Genomic DNA, 27011 nt, shown 5'->3' on the forward strand with positions numbered 1-27011 from the left:
CGATGGAACTCTCAAATTGCGTCGAGATTCAATACATCGTCCTCCAGCCGACTTGTTCTCCAAGGGTCTATTGCTGCCTCGGGCACCTTATGATAGTTCTCCTGTGAGTCTAGATTTTCTAATCCGACGCAAAAATGATAGTTAATTGTAACGTTCAGGGCCTCCTGATGACGATAGAACTCTCAAGTTGCGTCAAGAATCAATACATCGGTTTCCAGCCGACTTGTCTCCAAGGGTCTATTGCTGCCTCGGGCACCTTATGGTCGTTCTCTAGTAAGTCTAGATTTTCGAATCCGTCGCAAAAATGATAGTTAATTGTAACGTTCAGGGCCTCCTAATGACGATGGAACTCTCAAATTGCGTCGAGATTCAATACATCGTCCTCCAGCCGACTTGTTCTCCAAGGGTCTATTGCTGCCTCGGGCACCTTATGGTAGTTCTCCTGTGAGTCTAGATTTTCTAATCCGACGCAAAAATGATAGTTAATAGTAACGTTCAGGGCCTTGTAATGACGATGGAACACTCAAATTGCGTCGAGATTCAATACATCGGCCTCCAGCCGACTTGTCTCCAAGGGTTTGTTGCTGCCTCGGGCACCTTATGGTCGTCCTCCTGTGAGTTTAGATTTTCGAATCCGACGCGAAACTGATAGTTAATTGTAAGGTTCAGGGCCTCCTAATGACGATGGAACACTCAAATTGCGTCGAGATTCAATACATCGGCCTCCAGCGGACTTGTCTCCAAGGGGATATTGCTGTCTCTGGCACCATATGATCCTTCTCCTGTGAGTCTAGATTTTCGAATCCGACGCAAAAATGATAGTGAATAGTAACGTTCAGCGCCTCCTGATGACGATAGAACTCTCAAATTGCGTCGAGATTCAATACATCGGCCTCCAGCCGACTTGTCTCCAAGGGTCTATTGCTGCCTCGGGCACCTTATGGTCGTTCTCCTGTGAGTCTAGATTTTCGAATCCGACGCAAAGGTGATTGTTAATTGTAACGTTCAGGGCCACCTAATGACGATGGAACACTCAAATTGAGTCGAAATTCAATACATCGACCTCCAGCCGACTTGTCTCCAAGGGGATATTGCTGCCTCGGGCTCCATGTGGTCCGTCGAATCCGACGCGAAACTGATAGCTAATTAAAGGTTCAGGGCCTCCTAATGACGATGGAACACTCAAATTGCGTCGAGATTCATTACATCGGCCTCCAGCCGACTTGTCTCCTAGGGGATATTGCTGTCTCGGGCACAATATGATCCTTCTCCTGTGAGTCTAGATTTTCGAATCCGACGCAAAAATGATAGTGAATTGTAACGTTCAGCGTCTCCTCATGACGATAGAAGACCCAAATTGCGTTGAGATTCAATACATCGTCCTCCAGCCGATTTGTCTCCAAGGGGAAATTGCTGCCTCGGGCACAATATGATCCTTCTCCTGTGAGTCTAGATTTTCGAATCCGACGCAAAAATGATAGTGAATTGTAACGTTCAGCGCCTCCTAATGACGATAGAAGACTCAAATTGCGTTGAGATTCAATACATCGTCCTGCAGTCGATTTGTCTCCAAGGGGATATTGCTGCCTCGGGCACCAAATGGTCCGTCTGTTGTGAGTCTAGAATTTCGAATCCGACGAAAAACTGATAGTTAATTGTAACACTCAGGGATTCCTAATGACGATGGAACACTCATTTTTCGTCGCGATCCAATACATCGTCCTCCAACCGACTTGTCTCCAAGGGTCAATAGCTGCCACGGGCACCTTGTGATCGTTCTGCTGTGAGTCTAGATTTTCGAACCCGACGCAAAACTGATTGTTAATTGTAACGTTCAGGGCCACCTAATGACGATGGAACACTCAAATTGAGTCGAGACTCAATACATCGACCTCCAGCCGACTTGTCTCCAAGGGGATATTTCTGCCTCGGGCTCCATGTGGTCCGTCTCCTGTGAGTCTAGATTTTCGAATCCGACGCGAATCTGATAGTTAATTGTAAGGTTCAGGGCCTCCCAATGACGATGGAACACTCAAATTGCGTCGAGATTCAATACATCGACCTCCAGTCGACTAGTATCCAAGAGGATATTGCAGTCTCGTGCACCTTATGTTCGTCCTCCTGTGAGTCTAGATTTTCGAATCCGACGCTAAAATGATAGTTAATTGTATCGTTCAGGGCCTTCTAATGCCGATGGAACACTCAAATTGCGTCGAGATTCAATACCACGGCCTCCAGCCGACTTGTCTCCAAGGGTCTATTGCTGCCTCGGGCACCTTATGGTCGTTCCCCTGTGAGTCTAGATTTTCGAATGCGACGCGAAACTGATAGTTAATTGTAAGGTTCAGGGCCTCCTAATGACGATAAACACTCAAATTGCGTCGAGATTCAATACATCGTCCTCCAGCCGACTTGTCTCCAAGGGTCTATTGCTGCCTCGGGCACCTTATGTTCGTTCTCCTGTGAGTCTAGATTTTCGAATCCGACGCATAAATGATAGTTAATTGTAACGTTCAGGGACTCCTACAGACGATGGAACACTCAAATTGCGTCTAGAGTCAATACATCTTCCTGCAGCCGGCTTGTCTACAAGGGGATATTGCTGCCTCGGGCTCCATGTGGTCCGTCTCCTGTGAGTCCAGATTTTCGATTCCGACGCGAAACTGATAGTTAATTGTAAGGTTCAGGGCCTCCTAATGACGATGGAACACTCAAATTGCGTCGAGATTCAATACATCGGCCTCCAGCGGACTTGTCTCCAGGGGATATTGCTGTCTCGGGCACCATATGATCCTTCTCCTGTGAGCCTAGTTTTCGAATCCGACGCAAAAATGATAGTTAATTGTAACTTTCAGGGCCTTCTAATGACGATGGGACACTCAAATTGCGTCGAGATTCAATACATCGGCCCCCAGCCGACTTGTCTCCAAGGGGAAATCGCTGCCTCGGGCACCACATGGTCCGTCTCCGGTGATTCTACGTTTTCGAATCCGACGCAAAACTCATTGTTAATTGTAACGTTCAGGGCCTCCTAATGACGATGGAGCACACAAATTGAGTCGAGATTCAATACATCGACCTCCAGCCGACTTGTCTCCAAGGGTCTATTGCTGCTTCGGGCACCTTATGGTCGTTCTCCTGTGAGTCTAGATTTCAGAATCCAACGCAAAAATGATAGTTAATTGTAACGTTCAGGGCCTTCTAATGACGATGGAACACTCAAATTGTGTCGAGATTCAATACATCGGCCTCCAGCCGACTTGTCTCCAAGGGGATATCGCTGCCTCGGGCACCACATGGTCCGTCTCCGGTGATTCTACGTTTTCGAATCCGACGCAAAACTCATAGTTAATTGTAACGTTCAGGGCCTCCTAATGACGATGGAGCACACAAATTGAGTCGGATTCAATACATCGGCCTCCAGCCGACTTGTCTCCAAGGGTCTACTGCTGCCTCGGGCACCTTATGGTCGTTCTCCTGTGAGTCTAGATTTTCGAATCCGACGCATAAATGATAGTTAATTGTAACGTTCAGGGACTCCTACAGACGATGGAACACTCAAATTGCGTCGAGAGTCAATACATATTCCTCCAGCCGGCTTGTCTCCAAGGGGATATCGCTGCCTCGGGCACCACATGGTCCGTCTCCGGTGATTCTACGTTTTCGAATCCGACGCAATACTCATAGTTAATTGTAACGTTCAGGGCCTCCTAATGACGATGGAGCACAGAAATTGAGTCGAGATTCAATACATCGGCCTCTAGCCTACTTGTCTCCAAGGGTCTACTGCTGCCTCGGGCACCTTATGGCCGTTCTCCTGTGAGTCTAGATTTTCGAATTCGACGGAAAAATGATAGTTAATTGTAAGGTTCAGGGCCTCCTAATGACGATGGAACACTCAAATTGCGTCGAGATTCAAAACATCGTCCTCCAGCTGTCTTGTCTCCAAGGGTCTATTGCTGCCTCGGGCACCTTATGGTCGTTCTCCTGTGAGTCTAGATTTTCGAATCCGACGCATAAGTGATAGTTAATTGTAACGTTCAGGGACTCCTAAAGACGATGGAACACTCAAATTGCGTCGAGAGTCAATACATCTTCCTCCAGCCGACTTGTCTACAAGGGGATATTGCTGCCTCGGGCTCCATGTGGTCCGTCTCCTGTGAGTCTAGATTTTCGAATCCGACGCGAAACTGACAGTTAATTGTAAGGTTCAGGGCCTCCTAATGACGATGCAACACTCAAATTGCGTCGAGATTCAATACATCGTCCTCCAGCCGTCTTGTCTCCAAGCCGATATTGCTGTCTCGGGCACCATATGATCGTTCTCCTGTGAGTCTAGATTTTCGAATCCGACGCAAAAATGATAGTTAATTGTAACGTTCAGGGCCTCCTAATGACAATTGGACACTCAAATTGCGTCGAGATTCAATACATCGGCCTCCAGCCGACTTGTCTCCAAGGGGATATCGCTGCCTCGGCACCACATGGTCCGTCTCCGGTGATTCTACGTTTTCGAATCCGACGCAAAACTCATAGTTAATTGTAACATTCAGGGCCTCCTAATGAAGATGGAGCACACAAATTGAGTCGAGATTCAATACATCGACCTCCAGCCGACTTGTCTCCAAGGGTCTGTTGCTGCCTCGGGCACCTTATGGTCGTTCGCTTGTAAGTCTAGATTTTCGAATCCGACGCAAAAATGATAGTTAATTGTTACGTTCAGGGCCTCCTAATGACGATGGGACACTCAAATTGCGTCGAGATTCAATACATCGTCCTCCAGCCGACTTGTCTCCAAGGGTCTATTGCTGCCTCGGGCCCCTTATGGTCGTTCTCCTGTGAGTCTAGATTTTCGAATCCGACGCAAAAATGATAGTTTTATTGTAACGTTCAGGGCCTTCTAATGACGATGGAACACTCAAATTGCGTCGAAACTCAATACATCGGCCTCCAGCCGACTTGTCTCCAAGGGGATATCGCTGCCTCGGGCACCACATGGTCCGTCTCCGGTGATTCTACGTTTTCGAATCCGACGCAAAACTCATAGTTAATTGTAACGTTCAGGGCCTCCTATTGGCGATGGAACACTCAAATTGCGTCGAGATTCAATACATCGATCTCCAGCCGACTTGTCTCCAAGGGGGTATTGCTGCATCGGGCACCTTATGGTCGTTCTCCTGTGAGTTTAGATTTTCGAATCCGACGAAAAACTGATAGTTAATTGTAACACTCAGGGCCTCCTAATGACGATGGAACACTCATTTTGCGTCGCGATCCAATACATCGTCCTCCAACCGACTTGTCTCCAAGGGTCAATAGCTACCACGGGCACCTTGTGATCGTTCTGCTGTGAGTCTAGATTTTCGAACCCGACGCAAAACTGATTGTTAATTGTAACGTTCAGGGCCACCTAATGACGATGGAACACTCAAATTGAGTCGAGATTCAATACATCGACCTCCAGCCTTATGTCTCCAAGGGGATATTGCTGCCTCGGGCTCCATGTGGTCCGTCTCCTGTGAGTCTAGATTTTCGAATCCGACGCGCAACTGATAGTTAATTGTAAGTTTCAGGGCCTCCTAATGACGATGGAACACTCAAATTGCGTCGAGACTCAATACATCGACCTCCAGTCGACTTGTCTCCAAGGGTCTATTGCTGCCTCGGGCACCTTATGGTCGTTCTCCTGTGAGTCTAGATTTTCGAATCCGACGCATAAATGATAGTTAATTGTAACGTTCAGGGACTCCTAAAGACGATGGAACACTCAAATTGCGACGAGAGTCAGTACATCTTCCTCCAGCCGACTTGTCTACAAGGGGATATTGCTGCCTCGGGCTCCATGTGGTCCGTCTCCTGTGACTCATGATTTTCGAATCCGACGCGAAACTGATAGTTAATTGTAAGGTTCAGGGCCTCCTAATGACGATGGAACACTCAAATTGCGTCTAGATTCAATACATCGGCCTCCAGCCGGCTTGTCTCCAAGGGGATATCGCTGCCTCGGGCACCACATGGTCCGTCTCCGGTGATTCTACGTTTTCGAATCCAACGCAAAACTCATTGTTAATTGTAACGTTCAGGGCCTCCTAATGACTATGGAGCACACAAATTGAGTCGAGATTCAATACATCGGCCTCCAGCCGACTTGTCTCCAAGGGTCTATTGCTGCCTCGGGCACCTTATGGTCGTTCTCCTGTGAGTCTAGATTTCAGAATCCAACGCAAAAATGATAGTTAATTGTAACGTTCAGGGCCTTCTAATGACGATGGAACACTCAAATTGTGTCGAGATTCAATACATCGGCCTCCAGCCGACTTGTCTCCAAGGGGATATCGCTGCCTCGGGCACCACATGGTCCGTCTCCGGTGATTCTACGTTTTCGAATCCGACGCAAAACTCATAGTTAATTGTAACGTTCAGGGCCTCCTAATGACGATGGAGCACACAAATTGAGTCGGATTCAATACATCGGCCTCCAGCCGACTTGTCTCCAAGGGTCTACTGCTGCCTCGGGCACCTTATGGTCGTTCTCCTGTGAGTCTAGATTTTCGAATCCGACGCATAAATGATAGTTAATTGTAACGTTCAGGGACTCCTACAGACGATGGAACACTCAAATTGCGTCGAGAGTCAATACATATTCCTCCAGCCGGCTTGTCTCCAAGGGGATATCGCTGCCTCGGGCACCACATGGTCCGTCTCCGGTGATTCTACGTTTTCGAATCCGACGCAATACTCATAGTTAATTGTAACGTTCAGGGCCTCCTAATGACGATGGAGCACAGAAATTGAGTCGAGATTCAATACATCGGCCTCTAGCCTACTTGTCTCCAAGGGTCTACTGCTGCCTCGGGCACCTTATGGCCGTTCTCCTGTGAGTCTAGATTTTCGAATTCGACGGAAAAATGATAGTTAATTGTAAGGTTCAGGGCCTCCTAATGACGATGGAACACTCAAATTGCGTCGAGATTCAAAACATCGTCCTCCAGCTGTCTTGTCTCCAAGGGTCTATTGCTGCCTCGGGCACCTTATGGTCGTTCTCCTGTGAGTCTAGATTTTCGAATCCGACGCATAAGTGATAGTTAATTGTAACGTTCAGGGACTCCTAAAGACGATGGAACACTCAAATTGCGTCGAGAGTCAATACATCTTCCTCCAGCCGACTTGTCTACAAGGGGATATTGCTGCCTCGGTCTCCATGTGGTCCGTCTCCTGTGAGTCTAGATTTTCGAATCCGACGCGAAACTGACAGTTAATTGTAAGGTTCAGGGCCTCCTAATGACGATGCAACACTCAAATTGCGTCGAGATTCAATACATCGTCCTCCAGCCGTCTTGTCTCCAAGCCGATATTGCTGTCTCGGGCACCATATGATCGTTCTCCTGTGAGTCTAGATTTTCGAATCCGACGCAAAAATGATAGTTAATTGTAACGTTCAGGGCCTCCTAATGACAATTGGACACTCAAATTGCGTCGAGATTCAATACATCGGCCTCCAGCCGACTTGTCTCCAAGGGGATATCGCTGCCTCGGCACCACATGGTCCGTCTCCGGTGATTCTACGTTTTCGAATCCGACGCAAAACTCATAGTTAATTGTAACATTCAGGGCCTCCTAATGAAGATGGAGCACACAAATTGAGTCGAGATTCAATACATCGACCTCCAGCCGACTTGTCTCCAAGGGTCTGTTGCTGCCTCGGGCACCTTATGGTCGTTCTCTTGTAAGTCTAGATTTTCGAATCCGACGCAAAAATGATAGTTAATTGTTACGTTCAGGGCCTCCTAATGACGATGGGACACTCAAATTGCGTCGAGATTCAATACATCGTCCTCCAGCCGACTTGTCTCCAAGGGTCTATTGCTGCCTCGGGCCCCTTATGGTCGTTCTCCTGTGAGTCTAGATTTTCGAATCCGACGCAAAAATGATAGTTTTATTGTAACGTTCAGGGCCTTCTAATGACGATGGAACACTCAAATTGCGTCGAAACTCAATACATCGGCCTCCAGCCGACTTGTCTCCAAGGGGATATCGCTGCCTCGGGCACCACATGGTCCGTCTCCGGTGATTCTACGTTTTCGAATCCGACGCAAAACTCATAGTTAATTGTAACGTTCAGGGCCTCCTATTGGCGATGGAACACTCAAATTGCGTCGAGATTCAATACATCGATCTCCAGCCGACTTGTCTCCAAGGGGGTATTGCTGCATCGGGCACCTTATGGTCGTTCTCCTGTGAGTTTAGATTTTCGAATCCGACGAAAAACTGATAGTTAATTGTAACACTCAGGGCCTCCTAATGACGATGGAACACTCATTTTGCGTCGCGATCCAATACATCGTCCTCCAACCGACTTGTCTCCAAGGGTCAATAGCTACCACGGGCACCTTGTGATCGTTCTGCTGTGAGTCTAGATTTTCGAACCCGACGCAAAACTGATTGTTAATTGTAACGTTCAGGGCCACCTAATGACGATGGAACACTCAAATTGAGTCGAGATTCAATACATCGACCTCCAGCCTTATGTCTCCAAGGGGATATTGCTGCCTCGGGCTCCATGTGGTCCGTCTCCTGTGAGTCTAGATTTTCGAATCCGACGCGCAACTGATAGTTAATTGTAAGTTTCAGGGCCTCCTAATGACGATGGAACACTCAAATTGCGTCGAGACTCAATACATCGACCTCCAGTCGACTTGTCTCCAAGGGTCTATTGCTGCCTCGGGCACCTTATGGTCGTTCTCCTGTGAGTCTAGATTTTCGAATCCGACGCATAAATGATAGTTAATTGTAACGTTCAGGGACTCCTAAAGACGATGGAACACTCAAATTGCGACGAGAGTCAGTACATCTTCCTCCAGCCGACTTGTCTACAAGGGGATATTGCTGCCTCGGGCTCCATGTGGTCCGTCTCCTGTGACTCATGATTTTCGAATCCGACGCGAAACTGATAGTTAATTGTAAGGTTCAGGGCCTCCTAATGACGATGGAACACTCAAATTGCGTCTAGATTCAATACATCGGCCTCCAGCCGGCTTGTCTCCAAGGGGATATCGCTGCCTCGGGCACCACATGGTCCGTCTCCGGTGATTCTACGTTTTCGAATCCAACGCAAAACTCATAGTTAATTGTAACGTTCAGGGCCTCCTAATGACTATGGAGCACACAAATTGAGTCGAGATTCAATACATCGGCCTCCAGCCGACTTGTCTCCAAGGGTCTATTGCTGCCTCGGGCACCTTATGGTCGTTCTCCTGTGAGTCTAGATTTTCGAACCCGACGCAAAAATGATAGTTAATTGTAAGGTTCAGCGCCTCCTAATGACGATGGAACACTCAAATTGCGTCGAGATTCAATACATCGTCCTCCAGCCGTCTTGTCTCCAAGGGTCTATTGCTGCCTTGGGCACCTTATGGTCGTTCTCCTGTGAGTCTAGATTTTCGAATCCGACGCATAAATGATAGTTAATTGTAACGTTCAGGGACTCCTAAAGACGATGGAACACTCAAATTGCGTCGAGAGTCAATACATCTTCCTCCAGCCGACTTGTCTACAAGGGGATATTGCTGCCTCGGGCTCCATGTGGTCCGTCTCCTGTGAGTCTAGATTTTCGAATCCGACGCGAAACTGATAGTTAATTGTAAGGTTCAGGGTCTCCTAATGTCGATGCAACACTCAAATTGCGTCGAGATTCAATACATCGTCCTCCAGCCGACTTGTCTCCAAGGGTCTATTGCTGCCTCGGGCACCTTATGGTCGTTCTCCTGTGAGTCTAGATTTTCGAATCCGACGCAATAATGATAGTTAATTGTAACGTTCAGGGCCTTCTAATGACGATGGAACACTCAAATTGCGTCGAGATTCAATACATCGGCCTCCAGCCGACTTGTCTCCAAGGGGATATCGCTGCCTCGGGCACCACATGGTCCGTCTCCGGTGATTCTACGTTTTCGAATCCGACGCAAAACTCATAGTTATTTGTAACGTTCAGGGCCTCCTATTGGCGATGGAACACTCAAATTGTGTCGAGATTCAATACATCGACCTCCAGCCGACTTGTCTCCAAGGGGGTATTGCTGCATCGGGCACCTTATGGTCGTTTCCTGTGAGTTTAGATTTTCGAATTCGACGAAAAACTGATAGTTAATTGTAACACTCAGGGCCTCCTAATGACGATGGAACACTCATTTTGCGTCGCGATCCAATACATCGTCCTCCAACCGACTTGTCTCCAAGGGTCAATAGCTACCACGGGCACCTTGTGATCGTTCTGCTGTGAGTCTAGATTTTCGAACCCGACGCAAAACTGATTGTTAATTGTAAGGTTCAGGGCCTCCTAATGACGATGGAACACTCAAATTGCGTCCAGATTCAATACATCGACCTCTGGTCGACTTGTATCCAAGGGGATATTGCAGTCTCGTGCACCATATGATCCTTCTCCTGTTAGTAGATTTTCGAATCCGACGCAAAAATGATAGTGAATTGTAACGTTCGGGGCTCCTAATGCCGATGGAACACTAAAATTGCGTCGAGATTCAATACATCGGGCTCCAGCCGACTTTTCTCCAAGGGTCTATTGGTGCCTCGGGCACCGTATGGTCGTTCCCCTGTGAGTCAACATTTTAGAATCCGACGCAAAACTGATAGTTAATTGTAACGTTCAGGGACTCCTAAAGACGATGGAACACTCAAATTGCGTCGAGAGTCAATAGATCTTCCTCCAGCCGACTTTTCTACAAGGGGATATTGCTGCCTCGGGCTCCGTGTGTTCCGTCTCCTGTGAGTCCAGATTTTCGAATCCGACGCGAAACTGATAGTTAATTGTAACCTTCAGGGCCTCCTAATGCCGATGGAGCACACAAATTGAGTCGAGATTCAATACATCGACCTCCAGCCGACTTGTCTCCAAGGGGATATTGCTGCATCGGGCACCTTATGGTCGTTCTCCTGTGAGTTTAGATTTTCGAATCCGACGTTAAAATGATAGTTAATTGTAACGTTCAGGGCCTTCTAATGCCGATGGAACACTCAAATAGCGTCGAGATTCAATACATCGGCCTCCAGCCGACTTGTCTCCAAGGGTCTATTGCTGCCTCGGGCACTTTATGGTCGTTCTCCTGTGAGTCTAGATTTTCGAATCCGACGCGAAACTGATAGTTAATTGTAAGGTTCAGGGCCTCCTAATGACGATGGAACACTCAAATTGCGTCGAGATTCAATACATCGTCCTCCAGCCGACTTGTCTCCAAGGGTCTATTGCTGCCTCGGGCACCTTATGGTCGTTCTCCTGTGAGTCTAGATTTTCGAATCCGACGCATAAATGATAGTTAATTGTAACGTTCAGGGACTCCTAAAGACGATGGAACACTCAAATTGCGTCGAGAGTCAATAGATCTTCCTCCAGCCGACTTTTCTACAAGGGGATATTGCTGCCTCGGGCTCCGTGTGTTCCGTCTCCTGTGAGTCCAGATTTTCGAATCCGACGCGAAACTGTTAGTTAATTGTAAGGTTCACGGCCTCCTAATGACGATGGAACACTCAAATTGCGTCGAGATTCAATACATCGGCCTCCAGCGGACTTGTCTCCAAGGGGATATTGCTGTCTCGGGCACCATATGATCCTTCTCTTGTGAGTCTAGATTTTCGAATCCGACGCAAAAATGATAGTTAATTGTAACGTTCAGGGCCTTCTAATGACGATGGAGCACACAAATTGAGTCGAGATTCAATACATCGGCCTCCAGCCGACTTGTCTCCAAGGGGATATCGCTGCCTCGGGCACCACATGGTCCGTCTCCGGTGATTCTACGTTTTCGAACCCGACGCAAAACTCATAGTTAATTGTAACGTTCAGGGCCTCATAATGACGATGGAGCACACAAATTGAGTCGAGAATCAATACATCGACCTCCAGCCGACTTGTCTCCAAGGGTCTATTGCCGCCTCGGGCACCTTATGGTCGTTCTCCTGTGAGTCTAGATTTTCGAATCCGACGCAAAAATGATAGTTAATTGTAACGTTCAGGGCCTTCTAATGTCGATGGAACACTCAAATTGCGTCGAGATTCAATACATCGGAGTCCAGCCGACTTGTCTCCAGGGGGATATCGCTGCCTCGGGCACCACATGGTCCGTCTCCGGTGATTCTACGTTTTCGAATCCGACGCAAAACTCATAGTTAATTGTAACGTTCAGGGCCTCCTAATGACGATGGAGCACACAAATTGAGTCGAGATTCAATACATCGGCCTCCAGCCGACTTGTCTCCAAGGGCCTATTGCTGCCTCGGGCACCTTATGGTCGTTCTGCTGTGAGTTTAGATTTTCGAATCCGACGAAAAACTGATAGTTAATTGTAACATTCATTGCCTCCGAATGTCGATGGAACACTCATTTTGCGTCCCGATCCAATACATCGTCCTCCAACCGACTTGTCTCCAAGGGTCAATAGCTGCCACGGGCACCTTGTGATCGTTCTGCTGTGAGTCTAGATTTTCGAACCCGACGCAAAACTGATTGTTAATTGTAACGTTCAGGGCCACCTAATGACGATGGAACACTCAAATTGAGTCGAGATTCAATACATAGACCTCCAGCCGACTTGTCTCCAAGGGGATATTGCTGCATCGGGCACCATATGGTCGTTCTCCTGTGAGTCTAGATTTTCGAATCTGACGCAAAAATGATAGTTAATTGTAAGGTTCAGGGCCTCCTAATGACTATGGAACACTCAAATTTGCGTCGAGAGTCAATACATCTTCCTCCAGCCGGCCTGTCTCCAAGGGGATATCGCTGCCTCGGCACCACATGGTCCGTCTCCGGTGATTCTACGTTTTCGAATCCGACGCAAAACTCATAGTTAATTGTAACGTTCAGGGCCTCCTATTGGCGATGGAACACTCAAATTGCGTCGAGATTCAATACATCGATCTCCAGCCGACTTGTCTCCAAGGGGGTATTGCTGCATCGGGCACCTTATGGTCGTTCTCCTGTGAGTTTAGATTTTTGAATCCGACGAAAAACTGATAGTTAATTGTAACACTCAGGGCCTCCTAATGACGATGGAACACTCATTCTGCGTCGCGATCCAATACATCGTCCTCCAACCGACTTGTCTCCAAGGGTCAATAGCTACCACGGGCACCTTGTGATCGTTCTGCTGTGAGTCTAGATTTTCGAACCCGACGCAAAACTGATTGTTAATTGTAACGTTCAGGGCCACCTAATGACGATGGAACACTCAAATTGAGTCGAGATTCAATACATCGACCTCCAGCCGACTTGTCTCCAAGGGGATATTGCTGCCTCGGGCTCCATGTGGTCCGTCTCCTGTGAGTCTAGATTTCCGAATCCGACGCGAAAGTGATAGTTAATTGTCAGTTTCAGGGCCTCCTAATGACGATGGAACACTCAAATTGCGTCGAGATTCAATACATCGACCTCCAGTCGACTTGTATCCAAGGGGATATTGCAGTCTCGTGCACCATATGATCCTACTCCTGTTAGTAGATTTTCGAATCCGACGCAAAAATGATAGTGAATTGTAACTTTCAGGGCCTCCTGATGCCGATGGAGCACACAAATTGAGTCGAGATTCAACACATCGTCCTCCAGCCAACTTGTCTCCAAGGGGATATTGCTGCATCGGGCACCTTATGGTCGTTCTCCTGTGAGTTTAGATTTTCGAATCCGACGCTAAAATGATAGTTAATTGTAACGTTCAGGGCCTTCTAATGCCGATGGAACACTCAAATTGCGTCGAGATTCAATAAATCGGCCTCCAGCCGACTTGTCTCCAAGGGTCTATTGCTGCCTCGGGCACCTTACGTTCGTTCTTCTGTGAGTCTAGATTTTCTAATCCGACGCGAAACTGATAGTTAATTGTAAGGTTCAGGGCTTCCTAATGACGATGGAACACTCAAATTGCGTCGAGATTCAATACATCGTCCTCCAGCCGACTTGTCTCCAAGGGTCTATTGCTGCCTCGGGCACCTTATGGTCGTTCTCCTGTGAGTCTAGATTTTCGAATCCGACGCATAAATGAAAGTTAATTGTAACGTTCAGGGACTCCTAAAGACGATGGAACACTCAAATTGCGACGAGAGTCAATACATCTTCCTCCAGCCGACTTGTCTACAAGGGGATATTGCTGCCTCGGGCTCCATGTGGTCCGTCTCCTGTGACTCATGATTTTCGAATCCGCCGCGAAACTGATAGTTAATTGTAAGGTTCAGGGCCTCCTAATGAAGATGGAACACTCAAATTGCGTCGAGATTCAATACATCGGCCTCCAGCCGGCTTGTCTCCAAGGGGATATCGCTGCCTCGGGCACCACATGGTCCGTCTCTGGTGATTCTACGTTTTCGAATCCAACGCAAAACTCATAGTTAATTGTAACGGTCAGGGCCTCCTAATGACGATGGAGCACTCAAATTGAGTCGAGATTCAATACATCGGCCTCCAGCCGACTTGTCTCCAAGGGTCTATTGCTGCTTCGGGCACCTTATGGTCGTTCTCCTGTGAGTCTAGATTTTCGAACCCGACGCAAAAATGATAGTTAATTGTAAGGTTCAGCGCATCCTAATGACGATGGAACACTCAAATTGCGTCGAGATTCAATACATCGTCCTCCAGCCGTCTTGTCTCCAAGGGTCTATTGCTGCCTTGGGCACCTTATGGTCGTTCTCCTGTGAGTCTAGATTTTCGAATCCGACGCATAAATGATAGTTAATTGTAACATTCAGGGACTCCTAAAGACGATGGAACACTCAAATTGCTTCGAGAGTCAATACATCTTCCTCCAGCCGACTTGTCTACAAGGGGATATTGCTGCCTCGGGCTCCATGTGGTCCGTCTCCTGTGAGTCTAGATTTTCGAATCCGACGCGAAACTGATAGTTAATTGTAAGGTTCAGGGCCTCCTAATGACGATGGAACACTCAAATTGCGTCGAGATTCAATACATCGTCCTCCAGCCGACTTGTCTCCAAGGGTCTATTGCTGCCTCGGGCACCTTATGGTCGTTCTCCTGTGAGTCTAGATTTTCGAATCCGACGCGAAACTGACAGTTAATTGTAAGGTTCAGGGCCTCCTAATGACGATGCAACACTCAAATTGCGTCGAGATTCAATACATCGTCCTCCAGCCGTCTTGTCTCCAAGCCGATATTGCTGTCACGGGCACCATATGATCGTTCTCCTGTGAGTCTAGATTTTCGAATCCGACGCAAAAATGATAGTTAATTGTAACGTTCAGGGCCTCCTAATGACAATTGGACACTCAAATTGCGTCGAGATTCAATACATCGACCTCCAGCCGACTTGTCTCCAAGGGGATATTGCTGCCTCGGGCTCCATGTGGTCCGTCTCCTGTGAGTCTAGATTTTCGAATCCGACGCGAAACTGATAGTTAATTGTAAGGTTCAGGGCCTCCTAATGACGATGGAACACTCAAATTGCGTCGAGATTCAATACATCGACCTCCAGTCGACTTGTATCCAAGAGGATATTGCAGTCTCGTGCACCATATGATGCTTCTCCTGTTAGTAGATTTTCGAATCCGACGCAAAAATGATAGTGAACTGTAACGTTCAGGGCCGCCTAATGCCGATGGAACACTAAAATTGCGTCGAGATTCAACACATCGGCCTCCAGCCGACTTGTCTCCAAGGGTCTATTGCTGCCTCGGGCACCTTATGGTCGTTCTCCTGTGAGTCTAGATTTTCGAATCCGACGCATAAATGATAGTTAATTGTAACGTTCAGGGACTCCTACAGACGATGGAACACTCAAATTGCGTCGAGAGTCAATACATCTTCCTCCAGCCGGCTTGTCTACAAGGGGATATTGCTGCCTCGGGCTCCATGTGGTCCGTCTCCTGTGAGTCCAGATTTTCGATTCCGACGCGAAACTGATAGTTAATTGTAAGGTTCAGGGCCTCCTAATGACGATGGAACACTCAAATTGCGTCGAGATTCAACACATCGGCCTCCAGCCGACTTGTCTCCAAGGGTCTATTGCTGCCTCGGGCACCTCATGGTCGTTCTCCTGTGAGTCTAGATTTTCGAATGCGACGCGAAACTGATAGTTAATTGTAAGGTTCAGGGCCTCCTAATGACGATGGAACACTCAAATTGCATCGAGATTCAATACATCGTCCTCCAGCCGACTTGTCTCCAAGGGTCTATTGCTGCCTCGGGCACCTTATGGTCGTTCTCCTGTCAGTCTAGATTTTCGAATCCGATGCATAAATGATAGTTAATTGTAACGTTCAGGGACTCCTACAGACGATGGAACACTCAAATTGCGTCGAGAGTCAATACATCTTCCTCCAGCCGGCTTGTCTACAAGGGGATATTGCTGCCTCGGGCTCCATGTGGTCCGTCTCCTGTGAGTCCAGATTTTCGATTCCGACGCGAAACTGATAGTTAATTGTAAGGTTCAGGGCCTCCTAATGACGATGCTACACTCAAATTGCATCGAGATTCAATACATCGTCCTCCAGCCGTCTTGTCTCCAAGCCGATATTGCTGTCACGGGCACCATATGATCGTTCTCCTGTGAGTCTAGATTTTCGAATCCGACGCAAAAATGATAGTTAATTGTAACGTTCAGGGCCTCCTAATGACAATTGGACACTCAAATTGGGTCGAGATTCAATACATCGACCTCCAGCCGACTTGTCTCCAAGGGGATATTGCTGCCTCGGGCTCCATGTGGTCCGTCTCCTGTGAGTCTAGATTTTCGAATCCGACGCGAATCTGATAGTTAATTGTAAGGTTCAGGGCCTCCTAATGACGATGGAACACTCAAATTGCGTCGAGATTCAATACATCGACCTCCAGTCGACTTGTATCCAAGAGGATATTGCAGTCTCGTGCACCATATGATGCTTCTCCTGTTAGTAGATTTTCGAATCCGACGCAAAAATGATAGTGAATTGTAACGTTCAGGGTCGCCTAATGCCGATGGAACACTAAAATTGCGTCGAGATTCAATACATCGGCCTCCAGCCGACTTGTCTCCATGGGTCTATTGCTGCCTCGGGCACCTTATGGTCGTCCTGCTGTGAGTCTAGATTTTCGAATCCGACGCTAAAATGATAGTTAATTGTATCGTTCAGGGCCTTCTAATGCCGATGGAACACTCAAATTGCGTCGAGATTCAATACATCGGCCTCCAGCCGACTTGTCTCCAAGGGTCTATTGATGCCTCGGGCACCTTACGGTCGTTCTCCTGTGAGTCTAGATTTTCGAATCCGACGCAAAAATGATAGTTAATTGTAACGTTCAGGGCCTTCTAATGACGATGGGACACTCAAATTGCGTCGAGATTGAATACATCGGCCTCCAGCCGACTTGTCTCCAAGGGGATATCGCTGCCTCGGGCACCACATGGTCCGTCTCCGGTGATTCTACGTTTTCGAACCCGACGCAAAACTCATAGTTAATTGTAACGTTCAGGGCCTCATAATGACGAAGGAGCACACAAATTGAGTCGAGATTCAATACATCGACCTCCAGCCGACTTGTCTCCAAGGGTCTATTGATGCCTCGGGCACCTTACGGTCGTTCTCCTGTGAGTCTAGATTTTCGAATCTGACGCAAAAATGATAGTTAATTGTAAGGTTCAGGGCCTCCTAATGACTATGGAACACTCAAATTTGCGTCGAGAGTCAATACATCTTCCTCCAGCCGGCCTGTCTCCAGGGGGATATCGCTGCCTCGGCACCACATGGTCCGTCTCCGGTGATTCTACGTTTTCGAATCCGACGCAAAACTCATAGTTAATTGTAACGTTCAGGGCCTCCTATTGGCGATGGAACACTCAAATTGCGTCGAGATTCAATACATCGATCTCCAGCCGACTTGTCTCCAAGGGGGTATTGCTGCATCGGGCACCTTATGGTCGTTCTCCTGTGAGTTTAGATTTTTGAATCCGACGAAAAACTGATAGTTAATTGTAACACTCAGGACCTCCTAATGACGATGGAACACTCATTTTGCGTCGCGATCCAATACATCGTCCTCCAACCGACTTGTCTCCAAGGGTCAATAGCTACCACGGGCACCTTGTGATCGTTCTGCTGTGAGTCTAGAATTTCGAACCCGACGCAAAACTGATTGTTAATTGTAACGTTCAGGGCCACCTAATGACGATGGAACACTCAAATTGAGTCGAGTTTCAATACATCGACCTCCAGCCGACTTGTCTCCAAGGGGATATTGCTGCCTCGGGCTCCATGTGGTCCGTCTCCTGTGAGTCTAGATTTCCGAATCCGACGCGAAACTGATAGTTAATTGTAAGTTTCAGGGCCTCCTAATGACGATGGAACACTCAAATTGCGTCGAGATTCAATACATCGACCTCCAGTCGACTTGTATCCAAGGGGATATTGCAGTCTCGTGCACCATATGATCCTACTCCTGTTAGTAGATTTTCGAATCCGACGCAAAAATGATAGTGAATTGTAACTTTCAGGGCCTCCTGATGCCGATGGAGCACACAAATTGAGTCGAGATTCAATACATCGTCCTCCAGCCAACTTGTCTCCAAGGGGATATTGCTGCATCGGGCACCTTATGGTCGTTCTCCTGTGAGTTTAGATTTTCGAATCCGACGCTAAAATGATAGTTAATTGTAACGTTCAGGGCCTTCTAATACCGATGGACACTCAAATTGCGTCGAGATTCAATAAATCGGCCTCCAGCCGACTTGTCTCCAAGGGTCTATTGCTGCCTCGGGCACCTTACGTTCGTTCTCCTGTGAGTCTAGATTTTCTAATCCGACGCGAAACTGATAGTTAATTGTAAGGTTCAGGGCTTCCTAATGACGATGGAACACTCAAATTGCGTCGAGATTCAATACATCGTCCTCCAGCCGACTTGTCTCCAAGGGTCTATTGCTGCCTCGGGCACCTTATGGTCGTTCTTCTGTGAGTCTAGATTTTCGAATCCGACGCATAAATGAAAGTTAATTGTAACGTTCAGGGACTCCTAAAGACGATGGAACACTCAAATTGCGTCGAGAGTCAATACATCTTCCTCCAGCCGACTTGTCTACAAGGGGATATTGCTGCCTCGGGCTCCATGTGGTCCATCTCCTGTGACTCATGATTTTCGAATCCGCCGCGAAACTGATAGTTAATTGTAAGGTTCAGGGCCTCCTAATGAAGATGGAACACTCAAATTGCGTCGAGATTCAATACATCGGCCTCCAGCCGGCTTGGCTCCAAGGGGATATCGCTGCCTCGGGCACCACATGGTCCGTCTCCGGTGATTCTACGTTTTCGAATCCAACGCAAAACTCATAGTTAATTGTAACGTTCAGGGCCTCCTAATGACGATGGAGCACACAAATTGAGTCGAGATTCAATACATCGGCCTCCAGCCGACTTGTCTCCAAGGGTCTATTGCTGCTTCGGGCACCTTATGGTCGTTCTCCTGTGAGTCTAGATTTTCGAACCCGACGCAAAAATGATAGTTAATTGTAAGGTTCAGCGCCTCCTAATGACGATGGAACACTCAAATTGCGTCGAGATTCAATACATCGTCCTCCAGCCGTCTTGTCTCCAAGGGTCTATTGCTGCCTTGGGCACCTTATGGTCGTTCTCCTGTGAGTCTAGATTTTCGAATCCGTCGCATAAATGATAGTTAATTGTAACATTCAGGGACTCCTAAAGACGATGGAACACTCAAATTGCGTCGAGAGTCAATACATCTTCCTCCAGCCGACTTGTCTACAAGGGGATATTGCTGCCTCGGGCTCCATGTGGTCCGTCTCCTGTGAGTCTAGATTTTCGAATCCGACGCGAAACTGATAGTTAATTGTAAGGTTCAGGGCCTCCTAATGACGATGGGACACTCAAATTGCGTCGAGATTCAATACATCGTCCTCCAGCCGACTTGTCTCCAAGGGTCTATTGCTGCCTCGGGCACCTTATGGTCGTTCTCCTGTGAGTCTAGATTTTCGAATCCGACGCATAAATGATAGTTAATTGCAACGTTCAGGGACTCCTAAAGACGATGGAACGCTCAAATTGCGTCGAGAGTCAATACATCTTCCTCCAGCCGACTTGTCTACAAGGGGATATTGGTGCCTCGGGCTCCATGTGGTCCGTCTCCTGTGAGTCTAGATTTTCGAATCCGACGCGAAACTGACAGTTAATTGTAAGGTTCAGGGCCTCCTAATGACGATGCAACACTCAAATTGCGTCGAGATTCAATACATCGTCCTCCAGCCGTCTTGTCTCCAAGCCGATATTGCTGTCACGGGCACCATATGATCGTTCTCCTGTGAGTCTAGATTTTCGTATCCGACGCAAAAATGATAGTTAATTGTAACGTTCAGGGCCTCCTAATGACAATTGGACACTCAAATTGCGTCGAGATTCAATAAATCGGCCTCCAGCCGACTTGTCTCCAAGGGACTATTGCTGCCTCGGGCACCTTACGTTCGTTCTCCTGTGAGTCTAGATTTTCTAATCCGACGCGAAACTGATAGTTAATTGTAAGGTTCAGGGCTTCCTAATGACGATGGAACACTCAAATTGCGTCGAGATTCAATACATCGTCCTCCAGCCGACTTGTCTCCAAGGGTCTATTGCTGCCTCGGGCACCTTATGGTCGTTCTCCTGTGAGTCTAGATTTTCGAATCCGACGCATAAATGAAAGTTAATTGTAACGTTCAGGGACTCCTAAAGACGATGGAACACTCAAATTGCGACGAGAGTCAATACATCTTCCTCCAGCCGACTTGTCTACAAGGGGATATTGCTGCCTCGGGCTCCATGTGGTCCGTCTCCTGTGACTCATGATTTTCGAATCCGCCGCGAAACTGATAGTTAATTGTAAGGTTCAGGGCCTCCTAATGAAGATGGAACACTCAAATTGCGTCGAGATTCAATACATCGGCCTCCAGCCGGCTTGTCTCCAAGGGGATATCGCTGCCTCGGGCACCACATGGTCCGTCTCCGGTGATTCTACGTTTTCGAATCCAACGCAAAACTCATAGTTAATTGTAACGTTCAGGGCCTCCTAATGACGATGGAGCACACAAATTGAGTCGAGATTCAATACATCGGCCTCCAGCCGACTTGTCTCCAAGGGTCTATTGCTGCTTCGGGCACCTTATGGTCGTTCACCTGTGAGTCTAGATTTTCGAACCCGACGCAAAAATGATAGTTAATAGTAAGGTTCAGCGCCTCCTAATGACGATGGAACACTCAAATTGCGTCGAGATTCAATACATCGTCCTCCAGCCGTCTTGTCTCCAAGGGTCTATTGCTGCCTTGGGCACCTTATGGTCGTTCTCCTGTGAGTCTAGATTTTCGAATCCGTCGAATAAATGATAGTTAATTGTAACATTCAGGGACTCCTAAAGACGATGGAACACTCAAATTGCGTCGAGAGTCAATACATCTTCCTCCAGCCGACTTGTCTACAAGGGGATATTGCTGCCTCGGGCTCCATGTGGTCCGTCTCCTGTGAGTCTAGATTTTCGAATCCGACGCGAAACTGATAGTTAATTGTAAGGTTCAGGGCCTCCTAATGACGATGGGACACTCAAATTGCGTCGAGATTCAATACATCGTCCTCCAGCCGACTTGTCTCCAAGGGTCTATTGCTGCCTCGGGCACCTTATGGTCGTTCTCCTGCGAGTCTAGATTTTCGAATCCGACGCATAAATGATAGTTAATTGTAACGTTCAGGGACTCCTAAAGACGATGGAACGCTCAAATTGCGTCGAGAGTCAATACATCTTCCTCCAGCCGACTTGTCTACAAGGGGATATTGCTGCCTCGGGCTCCATGTGGTCCGTCTCCTGTGACTCATGATTTTCGAATCCGCCGCGAAACTGATAGTTAATTGTAAGGTTCAGGGCCTCCTAATGAAGATGGAACACTCAAATTGCGTCGAGATTCAATACATCGTCCTCCAGCCGTCTTGTCTCCAAGCCGATATTGCTGTCACGGGCACCATATGATCGTTCTCCTGTGAGTCTAGATTTTCGTATCCGACGCAAAAATGATAGTTAATTGTAACGTTCAGGGCCTCCTAATGACAATTGGACACTCAAATTGCGTCGAGATTCAATACATCGACCTCCAGCCGACTTGTCTCCAAGGGGATATTGCTGCCTCGGGCTCCATGTGGTCCGTCTCCTGTGAGTCTAGATTTTCGAATCCGACGCGAATCTGATAGTTAATTGCAAGGTTCAGGGCCTCCTAATGACGATGGAACACTCAAATTGCGTCGAGATTCAATACATCGACCTCCAGTCGACTTGTATCCAAGAGGATATTGCAGTCTCGTGCACCATATGATGCTTCTCCTGTTAGTAGATTTTCGAATCCGACGCAAAAATGATAGTGAACTGTAACGTTCAGGGCCGCCTAATGCCGATGGAACACTAAAATTGCGTCGAGATTCAACACATCGGCCTCCAGCCGACTTGTCTCCAAGGGTCTATTGCTGCCTCGGGCACCTTATGGTCGTCCTCCTGTGAGTCTAGATTTTCGAATCCGACGCTAAAATGATAGTTAATTGTATCGTTCAGGGCCTTCTAATGCCGATGGAACACTCAAATTGCGTCGAGATTCAATACATCGGCCCCAGCCGACTTGTCTCCAAGGGTCTATTGCTGCCTCGGGCACCTTATGGTCGTTCTCCTGTGAGTCTAGATTTTCGAATGCGACGCGAAACTGATAGTTAATTGTAAGGTTCAGGGCCTCCTAATGACGATGGAACACTCAAATTTCGTCGAGATTCAATACATCGTCCTCCAGCCGACTTGTCTCCAAGGGTCTATTGCTGCCTCGGGCACCTTATGGTCGTTCTCCTGTGAGTCTAGATTTTCGAATCCGACGCATAAATGATAGTTAATTGTAACGTTCAGGGACTCCTACAGACGATGGAACACTCAAATTGCGTCGAGAGTCAATACATCTTCCTCCAGCCGGCTTGTCTACAAGGGGATATTGCTGCCTCGGGCTCCATGTGGTCCGTCTCCTGTGAGTCCAGATTTTCGATTCCGACGCGAAACTGATAGTTAATTGTAAGGTTCAGGGCCTCCTAATGACGATGGAACACTCAAATTGCGTCCAGATTCAACACATCGGCCTCCAGCCGACTTGTCTCCAAGGGTCTATTGCTGCCTCGGGCACCTTATGGTCGTCCTCCTGTGAGTCTAGATTTTCGAATCCGACGCTAAAATGATAGTTAATTGTAAGGTTCAGGGCCTCCTAATGACGATGCTACACTCAAATTGCATCGAGATTCAATACATCGTCCTCCAGCCGTCTTGTCTCCAAGCCGATATTGCTGTCACGGGCGCCATATGATCGTTCTCCTGTGAGTCTAGATTTTCGAATCCGACGCAAAAATGATAGTTAATTGTAACGTTCAGGGCCTCCTAATGACAATTGGACACTCAAATTGCGTCGAGATTCAATACATCGACCTCCAGCCGACTTGTCTCCAAGGGGATATTGCTGCCTCGGGCTCCATGTGGTCCGTCTCCTGTGAGTCTACATTTTCGAATCCGACGCGAATCTGATAGTTAATTGTAAGGTTCAGGGCCTCCTAATGACGATGGAACACTCAAATTGCGTCGAGATTCAATACATCGACCTCCAGTCGACTTGTATCCAAGAGGATATTGCAGTCTCGTGCACCATATGATGCTTCTCCTGTTAGTAGATTTTCGAATCCGACGCAAAAATGATAGTGAATTGTAACGTTCAGGGTCGCCTAATGCCGATGGAACACTAAAATTGCGTCGAGATTCAATACATCGGCCTCCAGCCGACTTGTCTCCAAGGGTCTATTGCTGCCTCGGGCACCTTATGGTCGTCCTGCTGTGAGTCTAGATTTTCGAATCCGACGCTAAAATGATATTTAATTGTATCGTTCAGGGCCTTCTAATGCCGATGAAACACTCAAATTGCGTCGAGATTCAATACATCGGCCTCCAGCCGACTTGTCTCCAAGGGTCTATTGATGCCTCGGGCACCTTATGGTCGTTCTCCTGTGAGTCTAGATTTTCGAATGCGACGCGAAACTGATAGTTAATTGTAAGGTTCAGGGCCTCCTAATGACGATGGAACACTCAAATTGCGTCGAGATTCAATACATCGTCCTCCAGCCGACTTGCCTCCAAGGGTCTATTGCTGCCTCGGGCATCTTATGGTCGTTCTCCTGTGAGTCTAGATTTTCGAATCCGTCGCATAAATGATAGTTAATTGTAACATTCAGGGACTCCTAAAGACGATGGAACACTCAAATTGCGTCGAGAGTCAATACATCTTCCTCCAGCCGACTTGTCTACAAGGGGATATTGCTGCCTCGGGCTCCATGTGGTCCGTCTCCTGTGAGTCTAGATTTTCGAATCCGACGCGAAACTGATAGTTAATTGTAAGGTTCAGGGCCTCCTAATGACGATGGGACACTCAAATTGCGTCGAGATTCAATACATCGTCCTCCAGCCGACTTGTCTCCAAGGGTCTATTGCTGCCTCGGGCACCTTATGGTCGTTCTCCTGTGAGTCTAGATTTTCGAATCCGACGCATAAATGATAGTTAATTGTAACGTTCAGGGACTCCTAAAGACGATGGAACGCTCAAATTGCGTCGAGAGTCAATACATCTTCCTCCAGCCGACTTGTCTACAAGGGGATATTGCTGCCTCGGGCTCCATGTGGTCCGTCTCCTGTGACTCATGATTTTCGAATCCGCCGCGAAACTGATAGTTAATTGTAAGGTTCAGGGCCTCCTAATGAAGATGGAACACTCAAATTGCGTCGAGATTCAATACATCGTCCTCCAGCCGTCTTGTCTCCAAGCCGATATTGCTGTCACGGGCACCATATGATCGTTCTCCTGTGAGTCTAGATTTTCGTATCCGACGCAAAAATGATAGTTAATTGTAACGTTCAGGGCCTCCTAATGACAATTGGACACTCAAATTGCGTCGAGATTCAATACATCGACCTCCAGCCGACTTGTCTCCAAGGGGATATTGCTGCCTCGGGCTCCATGTGGTCCGTCTCCTGTGAGTCTAGATTTTCGAATCCGACGCGAATCTGATAGTTAATTGCAAGGTTCAGGGCCTCCTAATGACGATGGAACACTCAAATTGCGTCGAGATTCAATACATCGACCTCCAGTCGACTTGTATCCAAGAGGATATTGCAGTCTCGTGCACCATATGATGCTTCTCCTGTTAGTAGATTTTCGAATCCGACGCAAAAATGATAGTGAACTGTAACGTTCAGGGCCGCCTAATGCCGATGGAACACTAAAATTGCGTCGAGATTCAACACATCGGCCTCCAGCCGACTTGTCTCCAAGGGTCTATTGCTGCCTCGGGCACCTTATGGTCGTCCTCCTGTGAGTCTAGATTTTCGAATCCGACGCTAAAATGATAGTTAATTGTATCGTTCAGGGCCTTCTAATGCCGATGGAACACTCAAATTGCGTCGAGATTCAATACATCGGCCCCAGCCGACTTGTCTCCAAGGGTCTATTGCTGCCTCGGGCACCTTATGGTCGTTCTCCTGTGAGTCTAGATTTTCGAATGCGACGCGAAACTGATAGTTAATTGTAAGGTTCAGGGCCTCCTAATGACGATGGAACACTCAAATTTCGTCGAGATTCAATACATCGTCCTCCAGCCGACTTGTCTCCAAGGGTCTATTGCTGCCTCGGGCACCTTATGGTCGTTCTCCTGTGAGTCTAGATTTTCGAATCCGACGCATAAATGATAGTTAATTGTAACGTTCAGGGACTCCTACAGACGATGGAACACTCAAATTGCGTCGAGAGTCAATACATCTTCCTCCAGCCGGCTTGTCTACAAGGGGATATTGCTGCCTCGGGCTCCATGTGGTCCGTCTCCTGTGAGTCCAGATTTTCGATTCCGACGCGAAACTGATAGTTAATTGTAAGGTTCAGGGCCTCCTAATGACGATGGAACACTCAAATTGCGTCCAGATTCAACACATCGGCCTCCAGCCGACTTGTCTCCAAGGGTCTATTGCTGCCTCGGGCACCTTATGGTCGTCCTCCTGTGAGTCTAGATTTTCGAATCCGACGCTAAAATGATAGTTAATTGTAAGGTTCAGGGCCTCCTAATGACGATGCTACACTCAAATTGCATCGAGATTCAATACATCGTCCTCCAGCCGTCTTGTCTCCAAGCCGATATTGCTGTCACGGGCGCCATATGATCGTTCTCCTGTGAGTCTAGATTTTCGAATCCGACGCAAAAATGATAGTTAATTGTAACGTTCAGGGCCTCCTAATGACAATTGGACACTCAAATTGCGTCGAGATTCAATACATCGACCTCCAGCCGACTTGTCTCCAAGGGGATATTGCTGCCTCGGGCTCCATGTGGTCCGTCTCCTGTGAGTCTACATTTTCGAATCCGACGCGAATCTGATAGTTAATTGTAAGGTTCAGGGCCTCCTAATGACGATGGAACACTCAAATTGCGTCGAGATTCAATACATCGACCTCCAGTCGACTTGTATCCAAGAGGATATTGCAGTCTCGTGCACCATATGATGCTTCTCCTGTTAGTAGATTTTCGAATCCGACGCAAAAATGATAGTGAATTGTAACGTTCAGGGTCGCCTAATGCCGATGGAACACTAAAATTGCGTCGAGATTCAATACATCGGCCTCCAGCCGACTTGTCTCCAAGGGTCTATTGCTGCCTCGGGCACCTTATGGTCGTCCTGCTGTGAGTCTAGATTTTCGAATCCGACGCTAAAATGATATTTAATTGTATCGTTCAGGGCCTTCTAATGCCGATGAAACACTCAAATTGCGTCGAGATTCAATACATCGGCCTCCAGCTGACTTGTCTCCAAGGGTCTATTGATGCCTCGGGCACCTTATGGTCGTTCTCCTGTGAGTCTAGATTTTCGAATGCGACGCGAAACTGATAGTTAATTGTAAGGTTCAGGGCCTCCTAATGACGATGGAACACTCAAATTGCGTCGAGATTC

Source organism: Schistocerca americana, chromosome 6, assembly GCF_021461395.2.
Source record: "Schistocerca americana isolate TAMUIC-IGC-003095 chromosome 6, iqSchAmer2.1, whole genome shotgun sequence".
NCBI classification, from domain to species: Eukaryota; Metazoa; Arthropoda; class Insecta; order Orthoptera; family Acrididae; genus Schistocerca; species Schistocerca americana.